The sequence below is a fragment of the Budorcas taxicolor genome, chromosome 20 (genome assembly GCF_023091745.1).
Source record: "Budorcas taxicolor isolate Tak-1 chromosome 20, Takin1.1, whole genome shotgun sequence".
Classification (NCBI taxonomy): Eukaryota; Metazoa; Chordata; class Mammalia; order Artiodactyla; family Bovidae; genus Budorcas; species Budorcas taxicolor.
In genome coordinates, this window is record NC_068929.1 from 35,071,652 (window position 1) to 35,081,394 (window position 9,743).

Here is a 9,743-nt window from a genome sequence, read left to right on the forward strand (position 1 = left end):
GAAAGGAATGAGGGAACTTCAAAACTGCCATAAAACAATGAATAAGATTGCATTAATAAGTTCTTACCTATTAATAATCCTCTATTTGTAAATAGATTAAATTCTCCAGTCAAAAGTCATAGTGGCTGGATGGGAAAAATAAGAACCAACTCTATGCTGCCTATAACAGGCTCACTTTGGATTAAATAACACATATAAGCTCAAAATGAAGAATGGAGAAATATATTTGATGCAAATGGAAACCAAAAGAGAGCAAGGTGAGCTATACTTGTATCAGGTGAAATAGACCATTTAAGCCAAAAGTAATGACTAGAGACAAAAATGGTTATGTAACCATAAAAGTGTCAATTCGTGAAGTAAATAGAACAATCAACACATACCTACCTAAACATATTATTCAAATACTAACAGATCTGAAGGGAGAAATGGACAGCAATTCAGTAATAGTAGAAGACTTCAATACCCCACTTTCAACAATGGAGGGATCCTCCAGAGAGAAAATCAGCAAAGAAACATTAACTTGAACTACTGCAGCCATGAAATTAAAAGACGCTTACTCCTTGGAAGAAAAGTTATGACCAACCTAGATAGCATATTCAAAAGCAGAGACATTACTTTGCTGACTAAGGTCCGTCTAGTCAGGGCTATGGTTTTTCCTGTGGTCATGTATGGATGTGAGAGTTGGACTGTGAAGAAGGCTAGGCACCGAAGAATTGATGCTTTTGAACTGTGGTGTTGGAGAAGACTCTTGAGAGTCCCTTGGACTGCAAGGAGATCCAACGAATCCATTCTAAACGAGATCAGCCCTGGGATTTCTTTGGAAGGAATGATGATAAAGCTGAAACTCCAGTACTTTGGCCACCTTGTGTGAAGAGTTGACTCATTGGAAAAGACTCTGATGCTGGGAGGGATTGAGGGCAGGAGGAGAAGGGGACGACAGAGGATGAGATGGCTGGATGGCATCACTGACTGGATGGACGTGAGTCTGAGTGAACTCCGGGAGTTGGTGATGGACAGGAGGCCTGGTGTGCTGCAGTTCATGGGGTCGCAAAGAGTCGGACACGACTGAGCAACTGAGCTGAACTGAACTGATACTTTACCCTAAATGAGGCTCACAGACATATACAGAGGACTCCAACCAACATATTCTTCTACCTGGGACATTCTGCAGGACAACTCCTATCCTAGGTCATAGAACAAGGGTTAACAAATTTAAGAAGATTGACATTATACCAAATACTTCATTATCACAGTAGTATAAAACTAGAAATGAATACCAGTATGCCAACTGGAAAAATAATAATATGTGGAAATTAAGCAACATACTGCAGAAGAACTAATGATCAAAGAAGAAATCAAAAGAGAAGTAAAAATATCTTAAAACAAACCAAAATGAAAAAACAACATACCAAAACATATGGGATACAGCAGAAGCAGTTCAAAGCGGAAAGTTTATAATGATAAATGCCTTCATTAAGAAAAAAGAAAGATCTCAAATAAGCAATCTAACTTTACAACTTAAGGAGCTAGAAAAAGAAGAACAAACTAAGCCCAAAGTTAGCAACAAAAGGAAATAAAGAACAGAGCGGAAAGAAAGACATAGAGAGCAGAAAAACAATAGAAAATAGAAAAGATCACGGAAACTAGGAAATCTTTTTATTAAAGATAGAGAAAATTGACAAACTTTTAACTAGACTAAGAAAAAAAGAGAGAAAAGGAATAAAAAGTCAGAAATTAAAGAGGAGACATTACAACTGATACCTCAGAAATACAAAGAATCATAGGAAATTACTATGAACACCAACAAACTGGATATCCTAGAAGAATTGGAAAGTTCATAGAAACATACAACCTACCAAGAATGAATCATGAAAAAATAGAAAATCTGAACAGACTGATAATGAGTAAGATTAAACCAGTAATCCAAGACCTGCCTAAAAAGAAAAGCCAAGGACCAAATGGTTTTGCTGGTGAATTCTACCAATCATTTAAAGAATGATTAACACAAATCCTACATAACTCTTCCCTCCAAAAAAATGAAGAGAAGGGAACACTCACAGAATCATTTTATGAAGTCAGTTTTACCTGATACCAAAGCCAGATAAGGACACTGTTAAAAAAAGAAAACTACAGGCCAATATCTCTGAGAAATTCAAGTGCAAAAATTCTCAACAAAATTCTAACAAACTGAATTCAGCAGTACATGAAAAGGATCCTACACCATGATCAAACAGGTTTTATCCCTGGGATATAATGATGTTTCAAGATACACAACTCAAAACATGTGACACACCACATTAATAGAAGATAAGATAAAAATTATTAAATAATTTAACAGGTTCATATAATAATTTGACAAAGCCCAAATCTTTTTATGACAAAAACTCTCAGCTAATTTAGTATAGAAGGAAATGCATATAATCTAAGTTGCTTCAGTCATGTCCGACTCTTTGCATACCTGTGAACTATATAGCCCACCAAGCTCCTCTGTCCATGGGATTCTCCAGGCAAGAATACTGGAGTGGATTGCTGTGCCCTCCTCCAGGGGATCTTCTCAACCCAATGAGAGAACTCTTATACCTCCTGCATTGGTAGGTGAATTCTTTGCCACTAGCACCATCTGGGAAGCCCACAGAAAGAAAATACATCAACATAATAAAGGTCATATATGACAAGCCATCGGAGAAGGCAATGGCACCCACTCCAGTGCTCTTGCCTGGAAAATCCCATGGACGGAGGAGCCTGGTAGGCAGCAGTCCATGGGGTCGCTAGGAGTCGGACACGACTGAGCAACTTCACTTTCACTTTTCACTTCCATGCATTGGAGAAGGAAATGGCACCCACTCCAGTACTCTTGCCTGGCAAATCCCATGGATGGAGGAGCCTGGTAGGCAGCAGTCCATGGGGTCGCTAGGAGTCGGACACGACTGAGCAACTTCACTTTCACTTTTCACTTCCATGCATTGGAGAAGGAAATGGCAACCCACTCCAGTGTTCTTGCCTGGAGAATCCCAGGGACGGGGGAGCCTGGTGGGCTGCAGTCTATGGGGTCGCATAGAGTCGGACACGACTGAAGTGACTTAGCAGCAGCAGTAGCAGCAGCAGCATGACAAGCCATGCTAATATCATACTCAGTGTTGAAAGGTTGAAAGCTTTCTCTGTAAGATTAAGAACAAAACAAGATGCCAGCTTTCACCACTCTTAGACATATAGTGCTGGGAGTTCTAGCCACAGAAATCAGGCAAAACAAAGAAACAAAAAAAAACAGCAATAAATATCCAAACAGGAAAGTTACAAGCAAACTTTCTTTGTCTGCAGATGCTATGATCTTATACATACAATCCTAAAGTCACCACCAAAAAAATTGTTAGCACTAATCTACAAATTCAGTAAAGTTGCAGGATTAAAAAATCAACATACTGAAATCAGTCGTGTTTTTATACACTAACAACAAATGACCTGAAATAGAAATAAAGGAAATAATCCCATTAACCATAGCACCAAAACCAATAAAATATTTAGGAATAAATTTAACTATGATTGTGAAAGATCTGTATATAGAAAACGATAAAATACTGATAAAAGAAATCAAAGAAGACACAAATAAATGGAAGAATAGCCAGTGTTCATGGATCAGAAGAATTAATATAGTTAAAATGTTCATTGTATACAAAGCCTTCTATATATTAAGTGCAATCCCTAACAAAACCTCATTGACCTTTTTCACAGAAGTAGAAAAAAGTCCTAAAAATCCTAAAATTTGTATGGAATCATAAAAGACCCAAATAGCAAAGCAATCCTGAAAGAGAAGAACAAAGCTGGTGGCATCACATTGTACTACAAAGATTCAGTAATCAGAGCAATATGGTATTGGCATAAAAGAAGACCAGTGGAACAGAATTGATAGCCCAGAAATAAACTCAAACGTGCACAGTCAGCTAATATGTGCCAAGAGATCCAAAAATACTTAGTGGGGAAAGGATGGTCTCTTCAGTAAATAATGTTAGGAAAAATAAATAACCACATTCAGAAAAGTGAAACTGGATCCTTATCTTACTTACACCACCCTCAAAACGTCCCTTGATTCCTGGTCCAGGAGGATCCCCTGTGCTGTGGGACAACTAAGGCCACGTGCCACAACTACCGAGCTCACGAGCCACAACTCCTGAGGCCCGCGTGCCTAAAGCCTGTGCTCTGCCGCAAGAGAAGCGGCTGAAGTAAGAATGGAGCAGTAAACGGTAGAACAGCAGCCCTCGCTCACTGCTGCTAGAAAAAGCCCACGTGCAGCAATGAAGACCCAGCACAGCCAAAAACAAATAAATTGTTTCAAAAAGACTTAAACAGAAAACCTGAAACCTTAAAACTTGTCGAGGAATAATAGAGGAAATCTCCTTAACACTGGTCTTGCTAATGATGATTTGGCATGACACACAAAAAAACAAGCAACAAAAGCAAAAGTTAGTAAGTGGAGTTATATAAAAAATAACGCTTCTGTATCGCAAAGGAATCAGTCACCCAAATGGAAAGGTAACCTATAGAATGTGAGAAAATATTTGCAAATCATATATCCTATAAAAGGACTCATATTGAAATACATAAAGAACTCATAACATAATAGCAACAAAATCTAATTAAGAAATAGTCAGAGGAATTGAAAAATTTTCTTTCCTAAAGAAGACATACAAACGACCAACAGGTACACGAAAAGATACCAACATCACTAATCACAAGGGAACTCTTAAACCCAACCACAATGGGATAGAACTTAACCCCTGTTGGAATGGCTGTCACCAAAAAGACAAGAGGTGACAAGCGTTTGTGAAGAGGTGGCTGTGCACTGCTGATGGGAAGGTAACTTGTTGCAGTTACTAGGGAAAGTAGTATTTACTGGAGGTTCCTCAAAAAGCTAAAAATGGAATGACTACATGATCCACTCATCCCCTTTCTGGGTATGTATATCCAAAGGAAACAAAATCAGGATCCTGATGAGATATCTGCACTCCCATGTTCATTGCAGCATTATTCATAATAGACAAGACATGGAAACAAACCTGTGTCAGTCAACAGATGACTGGACAAAGAAGACGTGGTGCATGCATGCCTGGGCTAAGCTGCTTCAGTCACAGCCAACTCTTCGTGACCCTATGGACCGTATCCTGCCAGGCTCCCCTGTCCATGGGATTCTCTAGGCGAGAATACTGGAGGGGGTTGCATGCCCTCCTCCAGGGGATCTTCCCAACCCAGGGATCAAACCCGTGAGTTTTACATCTCTTACACTGGCAGGCAGATTCTTTACCATTAACTCCACATATATATATACTCAGTGGAATACTACTCAGGTGTGAGAAAGAAAGAAATCCTGCCATTTGCAGCAACATGGGCAGACATTCAAGGCATAATGCTAAGTGAAATGTCAGAGAAAGACAAATACTATATGGCCTCACTTACATGAGGGATCTAGAAAAGCTGAACTCATAGAAACAGAGAGTAGAATGATAGTTGCCAGGGCTGGGATGTGGGGGAGAAGAAGAGAGGTCAAAGGGCACACTGTGAACTTAAGAGGTGCCAGGAGAGTAGATCTTAATCAGGAAAAGAAATGGTAATTATGAGATGTGACGAGGTATTAACTAATGTTCCCATAGCAATTGTTTCACAGTATATAAGTATATTAAAGTAATACATTGTATACCTTAGCTTACAAAATATATGTTCATTATATATCAATAAAGGTTGGGAGGGGAACAAAATGTTTTCACTTTCACTTTTTGGTGGCTGAATTTAGTTAATTGGTTAATCCTCTCAGGATTGAGCCTGTAGCTTTAGGCCATTGCAAGTTCTAGGTTTGCCCCTGAACTACAGCGTTTGGGTTTGTGTCAGGGATAAATCACAGTATTGACGCCTCAACCACCGTAGAGCCTGGCTTGCTGCTGCCCCCTAGTGGTGAGTGGGTGGCAAAGGCCCCACTGCTTTCCTTCCGGAAGGAGGGAGCCCCAAACATCCAGCCTGGAGGTTAACAAAGGCTGAAATTGGCTAGACTACTGAAATCTGTCACACCCCGTCTCCTCCCCCTAACCCTCACCAAATAATTACCTCAGGCAAGAGGAAGGGTCAGGCCCGGCCCTGGGAGGGTGGGCTGAGATGGGATCCCTCACCTGAGGTGCTGGATCTGAGCCCTTTCCTAGTCAGTACCATCTCCCTACTTGCATGGATGTGAAATGAACACAACATAGAAGGTGGACAGAGTGGATCTTCTGGCAGGAACCCAAGTCTAAACTGTGTGGGAAATTTGTGGGAAAACAAAAATTGTTTTTGTTCTACTCGACTTTTGCAACTGAATTTTGTTGGCTGTCGGTTTTAGAGGCAGTGACTCTGGTGGACAAAAGTGCCTCGTAGTTTGGTTCGACTCTACAGTCTACAGGATTTTTTGGCCCAAAAAATCCTTTTTGTGGTTTCCTTTCCTCTCCCCTTTTCTTTCTTCCAACTTACTTTTCTTCTCTGCATTCTCCTGCTCTGATAGCTCTGAACCTCTGCGCCATCGTCATATTTTCTAAGCCTAAAACCAAGACCCTTGTAGTATTTGAGGGATATGGCATAAATGTTGTTTAGTCACTAAGTAAAGTCCGCAATCCTATGGACTGTAGCCAGCCTGCCTCTTGTCTGGATTTCCAGACAAGCATATTGGATTGGGTTGCCATTTCCTCCTCCAGGGGATCTTCCCCACCCAGGGATTGAACCTGAGTTTCTTGCATTGGCAGGTAGAAGAGGGAAGAGGGAAGGGTTGACTTGAGACTTGGGGGGAAAATTCCATGATCTGAAGCTGCTAGAATTTTCTGAGAGTCAAACACTACTTTTTTATTTTCTTCCTCTTGCACTATCTTGTGTTCCCCTTCTTCTCTTTTCTTCTCCTTCTTCCCTTTTCAGGGAGCGTGAGTAAATGAGGAAAGGAGATTAATCATGAAGTCTTTGTTTCTCTGATGATTTTCCCTCTTGGTTTAGCTAAGGAACTGCACTTTGGTCTTTAGTTTCAGGGTCCTTGCAACTGTCCATGTTCACTCCACCACTAGGCTCAGCCCCTCATCACATCACATTCTGGATGCCCCAATCTCTGGGCTACTTCAGTGCCTACCAGGGGTTGAGCAGCTCCTTGCTCCTGCCCCAGGATCCCTGTGTTTAAAATATTAAGGCAAACGAAAGACATTTAAATATCTTTATTAGAATGGTTTATTTAATTTGTGGTGGAAAGATGTGTGAGAAAGGAAAGATGTAAAATTTCAAGATAAGGTGTTGAGAGACAATTTTCATCTTTTATCCTTATGATCTCATCTAAAAACCCTGATATAGGGACTTCCTTGGTGATCCAGTGGTTAATAATTTGCCTTGCAATGCAGTGGACATGGATTCCATCCCTGGTTTGGGGCAACTACTCAGGCCACACACACAACAAAGATCCTGTGTCTGGGAGACCCCAGGAAAGCAAACAAATAAGCATTAAAAAAAAAAAAACTAACAAATATAAAACAAACATTCTCAAAATATCCTGAAAACAAAAAGAAAAATTTGAATATTTACCCAGTAAGGAAATCTAGATTTATTCCACTATGATTGTTAAACAGATTGCAACAAGTAAATATAATGTTGACTGGTGCCACTGTTGTATTTCTTTTCATGGTTTTTAGGAACAGAAATTGGATACCGCAACCGTGTAAACGTAAAGTAATTTATTAGGGGATAACACATAACTTGTGGGGTCTCCCGCCAGGGCACCACACAGCGGCTGCGAGGGCCTCAGTGTGCAGCTGGGTGCTGCGGAGCCAGGGTGCAATCTGTGCCTGGAGACCCAGAGTCCCTGCTGCCTGCAGGTGGAATACCTGGTCCTGCACCTGAGCCGAGCATCTGCCTACTACAACCTGGAAAACATGCATTTCCATTTAGCTTTCAGCTTCCATCTGAACCTTTGGTAGCCTCATTCATCGGGAAATATGCAACTATTCAGTACTGTGTGAGAACCTCTGTATTGAAAGCTCAAGAGAAAATAGTTGGCTGTTGGGTTTTTTAATTAATTAATTTTTCCATTTTATTTATTTTTAATTGGAGTACAATTGCTTTATGGTGTTGTGTTAGTTTCTCCTGTACAACAGCATGAACCAGGTATATGGATGCCTATCTCCCCTCCCTCTTGAGCCTCCTTCCTATTCTCCCACCCCACTCTGTTAGTTTTTCACCTCTGGTCCAGTTTCACTGAGTGCCAAGACTGAAGGAAAGGGATACTGCAATGGAGAATCTATTCCAATTTACACGAAGTAGAAAATCGTTGCTCTCGTCTGATTGATCCCAAAGTGGCTGTTTTCCAGATGCAGACATACCTGGTCAACAGGAAAACAAAGACTGTGAGGCTGGAGGTGGCCAACGTGACTGGGAACCACATCGCCTCCAGGAGCACCAACAGCTGGAAAGGGAAGATCCTTAGGATTCCGCCAGTGATGCCAACCATCCTGAACTGCTGCAGCATAAAGGGGACCTAACCCTAACCCTAACTCTTTAGCTGTGTCTGTTCACATTCCTGGTGCTAAAACAAGCTGATGCTTGAGCTGTTGTTAGTGATTAGCATGATTCCATTAGTAATGGTTTTGGCAGCAGGAACTCCAGAATATCCAGGTGGTTCAAATGAACTGGTTGACACTGACTCTGCCAGATCAGCTGGAAGCACCACCAAACTATGAAGACATGGCATGGGAGGAAGAATTCTCTAGACACACTTCTTACCTTCAACCCCCTGTGAGGGGGAGTCATGCCGTCCTTTGTCTGCCTGCCCTCAGGAATCAGATTCTGGACTCCGCCTATTTATTCAGAGGTAAATTCACATCCTAGAGATGTAGAAGAGACCCAGCCTGCTTCCTTCGTTCTCTGAACATATTCAGAAATCACTGTGTTAATCATCAAATTAGAACGTTGGTTCTTTACCCCTGCCCTTTTGAGGAAGAGGGAGGGAAGATGAGCTTAAGGACATAACTATATATCAACACTGAAGATGACAGAAGTTAAAGAATTTGTTACTTACCAGTGGGGCAGCAGGATTGTTGCACAAGTTTGTGATGTGGTCTTGTGTCCCTTTTGAATGAGAGGGCAAAGATGTGAAAAGTCACAGAATGTAATGGAAGTCCTGATGTGATAAAGTGGAGGGGTGCCTGTATTGACCCAAGAGAAAGTGCCTACATATAGTGGAAACACTATGTGAGCCTATCTTTAAGAAGGTTTCTCAAAGTGGAAAAGCTGTGTCTTATTCTTTAAAGTGGTATGAATGCATTAGCAGGAGATAATTTTGGAGAATATAGCAGCACAGGGGTGTAAATGAACAGAAAAGAAGCCCACTCTAAATACAAAGTGAGGCCCTCTGGTGTCAGGGTCTTTACATTCCACAGGACAACTGGAAGAACCATAGCTTTGACTAAACGGACATTTGTCAACAAAGTAATGTCTCTGCTTTTTAATATGCTGTCTAGGTTTGTCGTAGCTTTTCTTCCAAGGAGCAAGCGTCTTTTAATTTCATGGCTGCAGTCACCATCTGCAGTGCTTTTGGAGCCCCCCAAAATAAAGTCTGTCACTGTTTCCATTGTTTCCCCATCTATTTGCCATGAAGTGATGGGACCAGATGCCATGATCTTAGTTTTTTGAATGTTGAGTTTTAAGCCAGCTTTTTCACTCTCCTCTTTCACCTCCATCAAGAGGCTCTTTAGTTTCTCTTT

The 9,743-nt window shown here is 41.0% G+C and overlaps 1 pseudogene; it reads left to right on the forward strand.

Annotated features, from left to right (window-relative positions):
• Window positions 1-205: 205 nt before the first annotated feature.
• Window positions 206-8,908, forward strand: LOC128066012 (arrestin domain-containing protein 4-like; annotated as a pseudogene).
• The last annotated feature ends 835 nt before the right edge of the window (window positions 8,909-9,743 follow it).